This window comes from Peromyscus leucopus, chromosome 4, assembly GCF_004664715.2.
Source record: "Peromyscus leucopus breed LL Stock chromosome 4, UCI_PerLeu_2.1, whole genome shotgun sequence".
Lineage (NCBI taxonomy): Eukaryota > Metazoa > Chordata > Mammalia > Rodentia > Cricetidae > Peromyscus > Peromyscus leucopus.
In genome coordinates, this window is record NC_051066.1 from 73,036,732 (window position 1) to 73,051,385 (window position 14,654).

At 40.4% G+C, this 14,654-nt stretch overlaps 1 protein-coding gene across 11 annotated transcripts in view; it reads left to right on the plus strand.

The window, feature by feature from the left end:
- Nucleotides 1-14,654, plus strand: part of Lrrc4c (leucine rich repeat containing 4C) — a 1,322,183-nt gene that overhangs the window by 1,124,789 nt on the left and 182,740 nt on the right. For 6 of the 11 annotated variants that reach the window (XR_005091478.1, XM_028877840.2, XM_028877831.2 and 3 more), the window contains 2 exons: nt 4,173-4,317; nt 11,287-11,568. The exons of 3 other annotated variants lie outside the window; for them this stretch is intronic. The gene's annotated coding sequence lies outside the window, so the exon portion shown is untranslated. Of the gene's footprint in view, nt 1-4,172; nt 4,318-11,286; nt 11,569-11,670; nt 11,772-14,654 lie in introns of all 11 variants that reach the window. 2 more of the 11 variants (XM_028877835.2, XM_028877832.2) reach the window with 2 other exon arrangements.

Consider the following 14,654-nt stretch of genomic DNA (forward strand, 5'->3'; position numbering starts at 1 on the left):
CTGACACTTTGGTTCTTAACATTTTTTCAACATTGTATCTTGCTGGGAAAAGAACGTTTGAACAAGTGTTTGTAAGATGTCATCAATTTCACTTTAGAATTTGGATTTTGAGAAATGCTCTTAGAAACTTGGTGAGCATTTTCTAAAGTCGTAGTTGAAGACAACTGATAAGTTTTGTGAAAGGTTGAATACCGTCAATCATTCTGGTCTACTGTTCCACCTGAAAGCAGGTCTCCAGGCAGAAACCGTCTGAGGAAAACCTAAAATGTGAGTGCAGAGGTCCAAACAGCTACCAGCCAAGTGGATCATAGACTTTAATTCCTTCTAGATCATCAAAATAAATGAGTACAGAGTGCTGTAGTCTTCTTAACTTTGTATTTTGCCATATGTTTCTATGTTAACACAAACCCTAATAAACATAAGAAAAACATTGAGTGATCTAATTATAAAAATGTAGGAGGGACTGGCAGTGGTGGTGCATGCCTTAATCCCAGCACTCTAGAGACAGAGGCAGGCACATCTCTGTGAGTTCAAGGCCAACCTGGACTTGAGAGTGAGTTCCAGGAAAGACTCCAAAGGTACACAGAGAAATCCTGTCTCATAACAAAACAAAACAACAAAAAAAGTAGGAAATAACTAATTATCAGTTGAAGAGTTTTTATTTTTCACTTTATTTTATTTATTCATTTTTTTGCATTAAAATTTTCAGGCTCAGTTCCACTATGAACCCACTCCTATTTTGGAGACCAGTGCATAACTACTCAGAGACAAGGGTTAGAAACTGCAAATTTTATTCAAACATATCATGAAAACCCAAGAGTAGCCAGGTATCCTGTGCTCCAGGAACTTGAATGGCAGGAAAAATCAACACTTTATATGATAGTAGCCATTGCAGTCTAGGGAGAATTATTTAATGAGTCACTTTACTCTACTGAACGAGAGTTAGGCAGTGTCCAAAGAGAATATCACATGTGTCCAAACACAGATGCACACTTAATAAATATGCAAACTAATATTATTCTGTAGATTCTAACACTAGGCAGTTTCTATACCCAATTCAGCCTTTTCAACCACAAAACTACTACCTTTGATTACATCCCCATATTCTTCAAGTCTTTTCTCATGATTTTCCAGGGTCTAAGAGCTCCTGTTCCTTGCTAGACTCATCTGCACAGGTCCCCTGCAATGTCTTTAGCAAATCTCAGACTTACTACATCCCTCCTCAATACAGTGTCCCTAAATAAAATCCCTGTTCCATTCATACAAACTCCTTCAAGGGATAAAAAATGAAAGAGCCCTTGACCTGGCTATTCTCTATGGGTTCATCTCTTATCATAAAATTCTCTGAAGCTCCTACCCTGTCACTGAGGTTTTTCTAATACACAAACAATGAACACCTGTCCAATTCAAACTCGTGTCTATAAAATTCTGGACTTGCTGCTCATGGCTCAAAGCCATGGTTGTTTCCTTGGATCAACCTCACTCTCATTCTGAATATGGACAGAAGCACTAGTCTATTCAATAGGCAAGCATCTTTATGAGGAGATGCAAATTACTAAAGTTTCATACAGCCACAATATAGAGTCCACCAATATAAGCAATAAATATTTGTCTAATAAACAAATGGACTGAACTGAATTAAATGGCTAGTGCTTATGTGCAAATTTTCATTTAATATTCACTTTTCATGGAGGAGGGAAAGACCTAAAGTTGATGTCCCTGATTTTTATAAAAGAGAATAAAAAAGGAAATATCATGGGGAATAGAAATGAGCTTTATTCTTTATTTACTACAATTTCATGATTTCATTATCTGCTAAACATAGCCATAAAAGAATGAAAGCGAAGTCTGTGTAAGAAAGAAATCCCTGTGATATTTGTAAAAGAATCTCCTGAAATCTACAAAAACATAGTGTTGTTTATAAAAGTTGAAGTTTGTGGCATAAAAAGTTGATATTATATTGAAAACTTTAAGTTCCGAAAAAATTTCTTTTAAAAAATACATTAAAAATTCTTTCTGTCAGAGCGGTGGGCACAAGCTTTTAATACCAGTAATTGGGAGGCAGAGGCAGTAGAATCTCTATGAGTCTGAGGCCAGCCTGGGCTACAGAGTGAGTTCCAGGACAGGCTCCAAAGCTACACAGAGAAACCCTGTCTCAAATAACCAAAAAAAAAAAAAAAAAAAAAAAAAAAATGTTTGGCACATTAGGGGAGCTGTGGAGAGCCTCAGTCAGTCAGTGTCTGCTTACTGTGAAAATGTGAGCTTGGTCCCAAGAGCCCATATATACAGCCTGGGAGCAGCAGTGCAGTAGTGCACCTTATAACGTGGCGGCTGTAGAGACAGAGACAGGAGGATCTCTGGGCTTCCTGGCTGCCATTCCAAAGTTCCAGGTTCAGTGAAAGACTCTGTCCTAAGGAAAGAAGGCAGAAAGTTATAGAAGAGAACACTCAAGTCATCCACCAACCCCTGTGTGCGTGCATACAAAAACACATGCACATACACACATACACACATACACACACACAGAGCTATTGAGGATGTCACTTCATGTTACATGTACTGAGGCTCTCCAGTCCCCCCCCATCCACAATCACATAAAAATCATCAGACGCTTATATCACTTATAACTGTATGGGTGGCAGCTTCTTGTAATTTCTTTTTTTTTAATATTTATTTATTTGCACTGTTGTTACGCTTCTACTGTTTCTCTGGGTGCTGCATCTCTCTCCCAGCCTTCCGCTTCCCATTCTCCTCTCCTGTCCACCTACCTCCTGCTGGTCATTGCATCAGTGTTTTATTTCATAGAGTATCACAGCAGTTACATCTGACCACCACACATACATTCTCATATATGCATACATCAAACATACAGGTACACACAACACGTGTGCATAAAAGCACACAAATGCTTCATAGAAACCTGGGCATTAAAAACAAAACAAAACAAAACAAAAAAAACCTTCTGCTATTTCAACATTATGTGCTATCAAGTCATACGCTATCACGTCGGCTGTTATCCTGGAATCACAGATGTGCTACTGAATCTTCAATGAGAACAGAACTGAAATATGAAGCACTCAGTTTCCAGAAAGAACAATGGTAATGTGGCGCAGAAGACAAAGCTATCTTTTCCTGAATCTGCACTGCGGGGCTAGTGCTAGAATGCAGCGGCACTCCAAAGGAGTTGTTTAGAATCAAGTGCTGATTTAGCTGGATAAAATGCAGCTGTCTTCTCAAATTACACAACTGGATTCACACCATCTACTAATTCCTGGTGGAGTTTTAAAGATACCTTTATGGGCAATTTTCTTTCCAAGGCAAAGATTCCTAAATTAGATGGAAACACACACACACACACACACACACACACCAGTCTCTAGTATCTACTCACAAAGACCATATCCCTTAGAAACTATAGATTAAGGAAATAGTTCTCTGTAAGGTCTAAGGTCACCATTTTAAAAGGTTTCCTAAAATATAATTGAATATAAGTAAATTTCAAACTGACAAATTGTAATATGTTTTTGAAGTCCTTCTTATGACTTTAAGTAACTCCAACATTTTGTCTTGATATCCAGTGTAGTTTAAATGATGAACACTCCTCCCATGAGTGGTATCTCACCACCAATGCCCTGACTTTTACATACTTTTTTTTGTAAAGGATAACTTTCTATGAAGAGTGTTATACATTACTAGTTCAATAACCAGGACTATAAATCTGTACATATCTAATAATGATTGTATGTGAGGGTGAGGAAGTTAAATTCAACCAGCTTCATGGTGACTCATCTTTCTGTTTGTAAAATAATGCTTATTTCCTATCTAGTGGCCACAAATGGAACAACTAGAGCCACCCCTGCATAGGCACACATAGAGGGTCTTTTGCACACCATATTTTCTGTATACGAAGTTTCTCCTGAACTGTCCCATCTGGAACAAGCTAATGGTCCCTTCTTGCCTCTCCAGCTCATTCCACTTGCCTTCTTTCAATATTCTGACCACATTAAATAATTATTTATGGTGTGGTGTGGTGTGGTGTGGTGTGGTGTGGTGTGGTGTGGTGGTGGTGGTGGTGGTGTGTGTGTGTGTGTGTGTGTTTGTGTGTGTGTATGTGTATGTGTGTTGTATGTATATGCATTTGAGTGTGCATTTACATGTCTCCCCATACCTAGAAAAACACAGAAAGTGTCTCCATCAGCCACTCTCTGACTTGCTTTGTGAGACAGTGAACGTGGAGCTCACTAATTTCACCATAATGGCCACTTAAGAAGCTCCAGAGATACAGCTCTCTCTGCCTTCCCGGTGCTGGGCTTACAGGTAAGTACACCATACCTGGCTTTTTCTGGTGATGACAGGGAATAGAATTCAGGTCCTGGTACTTGTGCAGAGTGCACTTTACTATCTAAGCCATCTCCCCAACCCCCAGAATCATCATTAAATTAGTGTAACTACTATCTATTGATTTTTTCCCCATTCAGCCAAGTGGACAGCTTATTCATCAAATCATTCAGAATTTATTAAGTGGCAAAAAGTCAGGCACTGTTGTGAGCAATCTGGGTCTCAATGAGTATTAAAGTGACCAGTTTCTCCTCAAAATGACTATTCCCAGTGTGTGGTTTCTTTTTGTTGTATATAGGATAGATTTTGTTTTCGTTTATTATTCTTTTCACCAGACTTTCTCATTGGCTTTTCCCTTTCCCAACTAGTTCTAACCATGAGTATAATGAGAAAAAAAAATAAGAGTATCTAAGAACCCTAGTCAGGTCTGTAAAATAGAAAAAGAGTAGAGAGACAAAGGAAATATTTCAATGTTGTCAAAAGAAGTCACCAGTAAAGTGGGGTACAAAGGAATTACTGATGTCTTCCATAATATCAGACACATAATAGGGCATTAGAATACATTTGTTAGAATGCAGCAAATGACTCTAGCATGGGTATTTATCTTGTCTGGACAGTCCACTGATCAGAAAAGAAGTCTGGTATTTGTGAAGTATAGAAGATGTGGCAGATTGCAACAGTTACTCTGATTCTTCACTATTTTCAGTTCTGTAATATCACAATGTCCATACATTTTAGGTGGAATGATAAGATCATTCTTCTATGAAGTGATTTGTGTTGAGCAATGGAAAATTAACAGATTCGATTCACACATGGGACTTTGAAAATATCAGAATTACTGCCTAACCTATCTCTGATAGGCCTTCTGACCCATGAGAACAAAAACAAATTATTACTGTTTCCAGCTATTAGGTCACGGAATAAGTGTTGTCCATCAATTAATCTGAAACAATATATTTTCTGATAAACCATGCTTGTGAGTACCTTTTTCTCTTTACTTTAACATTTCAATGATTGTAACAAGTATTGATTTTCCAACATTTTACTAACAATATTGATGAAAATATTAGGTAAAATAAAAATAATGAGGGTAAGAATGTAGCTCAGTTGTTCCCATCATTACAAAAACCACTATTTGTAGTGTTGTATGCAGATAGGATCACTACTGCTGGTGAGAGAGGTAGAATTATCAGAAGTTCAAGGTCATCATCAGCTATGTAGTGTGTTTGGTTTCCCTTGTCTTGAAAAAAAGAGATCAACTTATATAGATATTTACATTCTCTAATACCATAGTCTTCGATAGTCATTCATACAGCAATGGGAAAACATAAATACAAGAAAATGCTCTCGGGTTGGAATGTAATAGAGGGACACGAACAAGTCATTCCTATACACAGTGAGGATTTGTTTGTGGCCTCAGTGTCTGAAGGGAAGAAATTCTGCCTAGCCATAATTTATTTAACCTCATCTTGGAATCAGGATCACTAAAACTGGCATTACAATCTTACCTGTTTCATAATGTTATTGAGATTACTGAGAGTAGAGCATGAGTTGGAATATGTAACCTACCTAGAATCAAGCTTGGTATTTTAAGTTGCCATTCAATACTAGTTGTTAAGGCAAACATTAAAATCTAAGGTATAACAAACAGTAAATCTATATGGGTTGAATTCTGTATGTTGGAGTAACCACCATAAAAGGAATTATGGAAATAAGCAACTACCCTGCAAATGTACTTAGACTTTAAGATCCTCATCTGCATTATCAAGAACTTCAGAATATATTGTTGTTGGGATGCCTTCTAGTTTTGTTGGGAAGCAGTATCTATGTTATATTGCCTAGGAACACATATGCCCTCAAAAATGAGCATTTAAAATCAAAGTAATTTTTTAAGTTACTCTAACGAATTAATTCACATCACTGTGTGTGTGAATTACAGAAGCAAACTTGATACGATTGTTCTCTGTCTATAATAGATTTGAAACTAAAAGGGAATATTATTCTCAGGATTTCTACAATAAATTACTCAGATCTAACATATATATATATATATATATATATATTATATATATATATATATATTATACACACACACACATACACACACTGTGAATTGACAGACTGGCCTACAATACCTTAAATCCAATTAGCAACACAATACACAAAGTCTCATTTTCTTTATTTTTAAGCAAAGTTACTGAATTCATGCTATTTGATGCTTTGTATTCTGATTACAAAGTGCTGTCCCCTGCTGTTTGTTAAAGATTATACCAGTTAGCATCACCAATCCAGAGAGAAATAAGAGACAATTTTATTTTACCCATATGTCTAAACATCAGAAGAAAATAAAATGTGGAAATCTGTGTATCTATAGAAGAAAGCCCCTCTGGTAGTATCATGCCCTTTCTTCCCAAGTCATCTCACTGCACTGGCCTTTATTTCTAGATAGGATTTTGATAAGCCGTAATGATGATGGGAAGCATGGGGATGTGACAAGTTACTTACCAGGCAATCATTTCTTCTAAAAGAGGGATTATGAAGAATCTTACTTAAACACATTCATCTATTGGCCATAATTGACAGTTCTGCAGCATAACTATCCACACTTGTGTGTCTTAGCAACTGAATCTGCATGTGTGCTTTTATGATATTTCCCTTGTTGACTCCTTATTTCAGTTCACTTTAACTAAGGCCACCTTGCAGCAAATACAGAAGTATACAGCAGTGCCATTTTGATACAGTGCTACAAACTCACCTCTGGAGATCCAGCATGATAACAGCCTGTGTGCTCATGAAGTATTCTATATGACAAGCTGTTCTCCATGTTACCAAAACTAGTCATTTATGTGGAACTAGAAGAACTGAAATCAACTGGATATGAGTTCAAGATTTGGCTGTCATTTACCAAGAATATCACTTGACATTTCAGTTTGTGTAGCAGGAATCTTAGAATGCCTTATTAATAAAAACAAACCTGGAGCCAGGATTTGAGGTGCACGCTGAAAGATCAGAGAAACAGAACAAGCCACAGCTTCCTCACCTCACCAATTCCTCAGGTGATCCTGTTTCCTCAGACTAGATGTCTCTCAGCTGAACTGTGCTGCTCAAAGACTAAAAGCTTAACCAGCCAAAAGCTTCTAGTTTCTGGTTTTCATGCCTTATATACCTTTCTGCTTTCTGCCATCACTCCCTGGGATTAAAGGCATGAATCACCATGCTTGGCTGTATACTTGAACACACAGAGATCCAGATGGATTTCTGGCTCTGGAATGCTAGGATTAAAGGCGTGAGTGCCACCATTTTCTAGCCTTTGTATCTAGTGGCTGTTCTGTTCTCTGACCTCAGATAAGTTTATTAGGGTGCATAATATTTTGGGGAACACAATACCACCACAAGTTTGACTTCAAAATGTTTCAGGATCTTGTTTGAATATTAAATAGCATGATGTATAAAAGAGGCTGCAAACTACTATACATATATATGATATATGTATATTATATTATATATTCAATTAGTAATTGATTTTGAATGAAAATGCATGCCAAATAATCAACTCAATGTCTTTTAGGGCAAACCAGCAACTGTGGTACTGTAGCTTGCAATGAGAAGCTAAGCAGAAGTGGGAAATCTTTCCAGTTCCTGCTTCCCTATTTAGCATTCTTCCTTTTGCTTTATTTGAGAGATTGCTTTGCTCTGAAGGCTGTTAAAGATGTGTAGTAGACATGTAATATACTCCTCTTTGACTAAACAAATATGGGCTACTAGTGTTTGTGAACTGGGCTGTGCGACATCCACTTAAATATAAAAGCATTAGCTCCTCCACAAATTCACATTATATACAAGTTGCAACTACATAAAAGCTCTTAAAAATACTGAGAAGCCATAAGAAATTGTAGCTGAATGTGAGAAAGGATATTTTCCTTTGCAGGTCATGACCTCTGAAATACATATTACAGCTTCTTAATCTACAAAGAAATGTATAAATATAAAGATGTAAACTTTTGAAGTCCAAAGAAGTAAAGATATAGTACATTGCATATAGTATATAATATATAAATATTGGTGCAACAAAGAATGGAAAAGAATATTTGGCATGAACTTGGATAAACCTCTGATGTTCCCAGAGTAGCACAAAGGTTCTCTCCTTGTCTTGTTGTCCTGTTATAATTTTCTTTGTCATGATCACACTGTATTTAACTGTGTTTTGAACCCAAGAGTGTATTCTGAGGGCTAGAAAATAAGTAAAAATCAGTCCAAAGATCTTTACTGGGAGAAGGTGAAACAGAAATCTTTACTTATCTTCATCTTCTACAAGCATGATCTCTAATAACCATACCCAATTTCATTAGATTCGTATCTCCAATAACATGTTTGAGAGACATAAAATAAGTGACCATCGCTCATGGAAAGAGCTTTTTGATCATTATATAGTAGAGAAGAATGGCAAAATAGATATCTATTCATGTCATTGTTCTATGGTCTGGGTCCCTGCTTCTCAGGAAAGGCAGTGGAGTTGAAATGTGCCAAACGCTCCTCTAACGCGAGTTGATGGAAAAGCCCACATACAAGAGCAAGGGATGCTGGAATTGAGTTGTCAAGCTGTCCTGAATGTCTTGTACAAACTGAACAGGCCAATTTACTGCAACACTGCATAGGCTGAAGGCTCCTATCTCTGCTTTACACTTGTTTCCTCCTGGAGAGATTACCCTGCTCTCCCATGCTGTCCCTCTCTAGTAGCTGCTGAGCTACCCCGATTCCTCCCGAGGAACCAGCTCTTGGTGGGAACGGAGCCTTAATCCCCACCTTGGGACCAGCCTACTGGACTTCCCAGAGAGCCTCTTACCATCCAATCTGAAATCAAAAGCTTTGTGTTTCTTGATAATTTTGAATCCAGTGGTGATTTGAATTCAATGTCTTCTCCTTCGTACTTCAAACCTCTTACCTTTCGGGATGAAAACAGACAAGCTTTAAAAAATAAAAATAAAAATGACAATTCCCATGCTGCCTGAATTTCTTGATTACTACCCTCGGACGGTGAGGGGCTGCTTTAAAACAGCGTTCTTCCGACTCTTCCCTCCAGGTGGCAGCAGTGCCACACCTCAGAGTCTCCAATCCCCTCTTCCCTGACTTCAAGTGTTAATGCAATTGACCAATCACTGCTAAGATGATGGGAGGTAATTGGGTAATTGTATTTTACTGATCTCTAGCGGAGAAAGGGAAAGGGAAAGGGGCAAGAAAGAGGGCCAGAGAAGGGGAAGGGACCGCAGTCCGGGTACGCTTTGGGGAGCCTGGACCCTAAGTAAGAGGACCTGACACTGGTGGAGAGAAAGTCTAGACTGGCAGACGCTGCCGATCGCACAGGGAGCGCATTCTTTATCTGGGAAGAGAGCAGAGAGAGGAGAGGGAGAAGGCAGAGTTCACGCCGCCGAAGTGGATGGAAGGGGATCTGGGTTTCCGCGGCACAGAGAGTCGCGAGCCGGGACTATGGCACTGAGACCGGCGCGGAGCAGCTGCGCGCCCGAGGACGCGTCTCCTCGCGGGGGACCAGCGGGCGTCGGGAAAGGCTGCGCACAGAGGAACCAACTTGTGGCTCCAGACCATCCCCAACGCAGCTGGAAATGAGATCAAAGCTGCAGTTTCATTCCAGAAGGATGAGAGGAGCCAGTGATTAGGGATTTTTTTTTTAACCCTCTTCGTTCCCGCTTCGCTGTTTTCTCCTCCCCCTCCTCTTTTTTTTTCTTTTAAGTATATGTATTTTTTTTTCTTTTTTTCTTTTTTCTTTCTTGATTTATCTAACACCACGTCAGTCCCGTCACATTGCTTTCCCTGTTTGAAATAAAAGCCCAGTCTGAACTTCCACCACCCCGGAGATTCCAGAGCTACGGCCGGCTGATGGAGAAGGGGACACCCGTGCTGGCAGGGGACGCTGGCAAGGGACCGCATCACGAGTCTCTCTGGTGATCCCTGCCCTGATCGCCGAGTTCAGCGATACCAGGAGGACCTGGACCCAGTGCTGTGGGTGGGGGAGGGGACCCAGCGAAAACCACCCTGAGCCTTAAAAAAAAAAAGTAGCTGCTGACCGGGGGCGGAAAGGGGTTTGTTCTTGACAGCTGACGGAGCCTTGAAATTTTCCTCCTCTACCTCCGCCCCCTCCCCCGCCCCCGCCCCCCCGCACTCCATTTAACGTGAGATTATGAAATCGCAGAGGCGGTGGAGGGAAGGCGACGGGATCTAACAGGGAGTTTGGAGGGGCGAGGGGGAAGGTGGCTGGCTGGGTGGCTGAAATCAAAAATCCAATTGCGCACTGGGTTGTGATGAGAAATCTAATCAGATCTTTGACGAAGGGGCCGGCCGGAAGGGTAGCCGGTGGGGGCAGCTGATCCCCAAATTCTCCGAAGGGGAAGCTGGGGAAGGGAATCGAGGATGTAAAGAAAAGACTTTCTTGTTCCTTTTTTTCTTTCTTTTCTTTTTTCTTTTTCTTTTTTCTTTTTTTACTCCCCGGAGGAGGTGGCTGTTGGGTGCCTTGCTAAAATGAAGGATGCGGGACGCAGCTCTCTTTGGAGCAGAAGGCAAAGGATAAACTGATTGTGCCAGAGAGAAGAAAGAATGAAGCTTTTTCTTGTGAGACCTGGATCGTAACATAAATGTGTATATGGCCACACGGGGAGCATTGAGGGGAAAAAAAATGAAATAAGCTGATGTCAGACCTGCGGGGTTTGGTGTGTTCTGACATAAATAAATAATCATAAAATAGCTGTCCCCCTCCCCCAAGGATGTTTGGAAATGGAGAACTGGGGATCCACAAAGAAAAAGTGTGTTCATTTTTTTTTTCTTTAAAGGAGAAAGTACGCCAAGGAGATATTTTTGAAATGAAAAGTTTGCGGCTTATTTTAGGAAAGTAAAGACCTGATATATATATATTTTTTTTCTGTTTGAATTTCCCACAAGAGGAGAGGAAATTAATAATACATCTGCAAAGAAATTTCACTGAAGAAAAGTTGACGTGGAGGAACGAAGCATTGATTGGGAAAGAAATCAGCAGAGGACTCTTGGATTGCTGCCCGTGTTGACTAAAATTGAAGGATAATTGCAGTTGGATTTTTTTTTCTTCACCAACCTCCTTTTTTGTTTCTTTTTCTTTTCCTTTTTGATGTCAAGACCATGCATTCTTTCTTGTTCTTAACCACCTGGATTTTCCTCGGGATGTAGCTGTGCTGAGTCTGAAATACAGTGAGTGATCAAAATTTTCTTATTTATTGGTGAAGAAAATGTTCATTAATTTAGTGTTCTGATTTTCTCCCCTCTCCCTCCCCCTTTCCTGTGGTTTTCAAGGACCCGGCTATTGGGAACAAGAAAATGAGGAACAGGGTGGCCCACGCAGTTGTTCCCTCAAGCTGTGCTCACTGATAAGCTGGACGGCTATAATGATGCAGGTTGGCTGCATTCTAGGCAAATGCCTTTGCAAATGTTCGGTATGGAAAAAAAAAAAAATCTCTCCATGAAAGCCCACTGCAGTGTGGGGTGCTGATGCAAGTGATTGACACTCTAGAATGCATTTAAGTTACAAGGAAGCCCCAGAGTTAGAAGCACAAATGTTGGTTATTGGAAATCGAAGGGACCCGATTTAAATTTCATTATCCAGCCTGACACTGCAGATCAACAGAATGTATTAACACAAAACTATGATACTAAAGAAGGTGAAGGATGGCTTCTGGCTAGTCAGGAGGAGGGCAGTGAGGGAGGGAATGGCAGAGCAGAGGAAGTGGGAGAGCACAGGCTGCTCTTCTACAGGCTCCTGCACTCCCTTATCCGTAGGTGGTCCTTGCACCCCTGGGGTCTTCAGTGGTAGAGCTATGACTGAAACAAGAAGGACCACTTCATTCCACCCCTCATAACTTAAGAACCCCTTCCATACCAGAGAACCTGCATACAGATTGTAGAGGACATGGGTGTTTGGTATGGTCTTTATCAAGAACCCTCCAGACACCACTGAGAAACAGCTCTTGAGAAAAAGGCAGAAATTTAGCATCCTTTGGTAACTTAGAAAAGAAGACCAAAGGAAAAATGTGTGAGTGGAGCACCAAAGCTTATCCCGAGCCAGCTTTGCTTTGAAGGAAAGAAGGCAATAAAACCAAAAATTAAGTAAATAATAAATAAATAGAAGAGAATGTTGCGAGAGATTTGAGAGACGGAGGCCTAAGGGATCATCCTTTCCCCACTTCTGGCAGGATCTTGGAGCTTGCCTGCTGTACAGAATGGTCCCACCCCCACCCCTGACACTCTTCTGTGTTCTTCCCTGAAGCCTTCTATTAGAATCATGAACTCATGTAACTTTAGAGCCGGGTCAGATATTACATGCCAACAAAAGAGGAAACTGAGGCTGAGAGAAGCCATAATTATTTGGTTAGTGACCAAACAGCCTGAGACAGGTGACTCACATAAGCCACAGAGAAGCAGACAAGTTTTGAATCCAAACTAGGAGAGAATCTGGCACACATAGGGTGATCACAGCTGCCATTTTTATTCAGAGATGAAAGAAAGGCACAGTGGTCTAGAGAAGGTGAAGTAAACTTCTGCCAGTGTAGATATTAAGAGTCATAGGTATCAACATCCCTCCCCCCCTCTCCCTTCCCCTCCCATCCCTTTCTCTGCCCTCTCTTCTCCCCTCCTCTCCACTCCTCTCCCCTCCCTTCTCCTCTGCTCTCACCCTCAGTCTTTCTGTTGCATGGTTCACAAAACTCTGGCTTTAAAGTATTTGAAATCCCAGAAGACCCACAAGTCTGAAATATCCCAAAGGAGATGGAAGGCAGCTGTCTCCTGGGTACCCTGTGAGTGCTGGGCACGTTTACTGCTATGAGTGGTAGACTCTAGAGAGTCATTAAGGAACTGTGGAGTTGGATTTATGTTAGAGAGGTGATAATAGAAACCAGAAACACCCTGCTAATAGCATCCATGTCTGTTCTTTTGCTGCCATCATCTGCTCCTCTCCTCTCTCTTACTCCTGAACTGAGGTAGCATACTGCTCAGCACTTCCCTAATTTAGTTTTCTGGGCACATGTTTTCTGTTGGGACACACAGACACTGTAGGAATTTACCAACCTATGAAAGTGCAAGACTTTTCTCTTCCAGATCTCTATACAGACTTCTGCATATTTTACCATTCCCTCCCTCCCTCCCTCCTTCCCTCCCTCCCTCTATCTCTCTCTCTCTCTCATGTGTGTGTGTGTGTGTGTGTGTGTGTGTGTGTGTGTGTGCGCGTGCGCGCGCGCGCGCGGGGTCTGCTATGCTTTATATGGTCATTGTTGTTGATTCACCATTGTTGGTCATGTAATGACTCAAGTCCTCAAGTCATACAAAGTTGTTGAACAATTGCAACTTAGTACAACTGACATAGAAGTAGAGAAGAAAATGTGTCTTGATGCTTTTTTTTTTTTTTTTTAACTTGTAGTTCAACTTCAGACTTTGTCTGGAAAACCTGCTTTGCAAGTGTGTCGTGTCTGCCAATAGAGAGGCTTGGGTTTACTCATCTTAGTTTTACATAAAATTTTTCTCAGAACTAAACACTACACTGGATTAGACCACAAATTGAATTTTTCTCCTTAACATTGTCATAGCTTTTCCATCCCCCTCCTTTCTTACACAAACAGGTAAATGTTTGCAAGAGGAGGAAAGGAAGGTAAGAAAAAGAAAGAATCTGAAATCTGTGCTGAAATGTAGCTCCCTCAACCCTTACTGATAAGGCATCTAAAGGAGTCCTCTAAGGTGAATCACTTTGCCTGCATTACATTTGGGTGCCCAGGCTGAGCTTGGGGATCAGCCCCTAGAGTGGGAATCAGCTCTGTAGTTTGTGCAAGTTGTTCATGGGCTAGGAAAGAAATTCTGGACATGGTGGAGTTCGAATCACACCTAACACTTTGTTTCAGCTGAAGTTGGACTCTCAGTGGTATTTGTGAGTAGTAGGTACACATAGCAATCTGCTGAAGACCATGAACCCAGAAAACGGAAGCTTTGAACTAGTTTTAAAGATATTTCAGATTTCTTCCTCCTGGAACCTAATAGCTGTGCCCTTTGGGCAACATTTTAAATTTCCCTATTCCTCATTTTTTTTTCTTTTGCTTATGGGTTTGGAATTAACATCTAATTTGTTGGTAAATTAGATGTTGTTTTGTAAATTACAAGTGATGTGCAGCAAAGGCTCCACACAATAGGCTTTCTCTCAGGCTGTCTGTCTGTCACAGTCATTCTTGAGGTAATTAATGTGTATCCACTTCCTGAGGATGAATGAATTCTGTACTTTTAGGGTCTGCTGGTGAGAC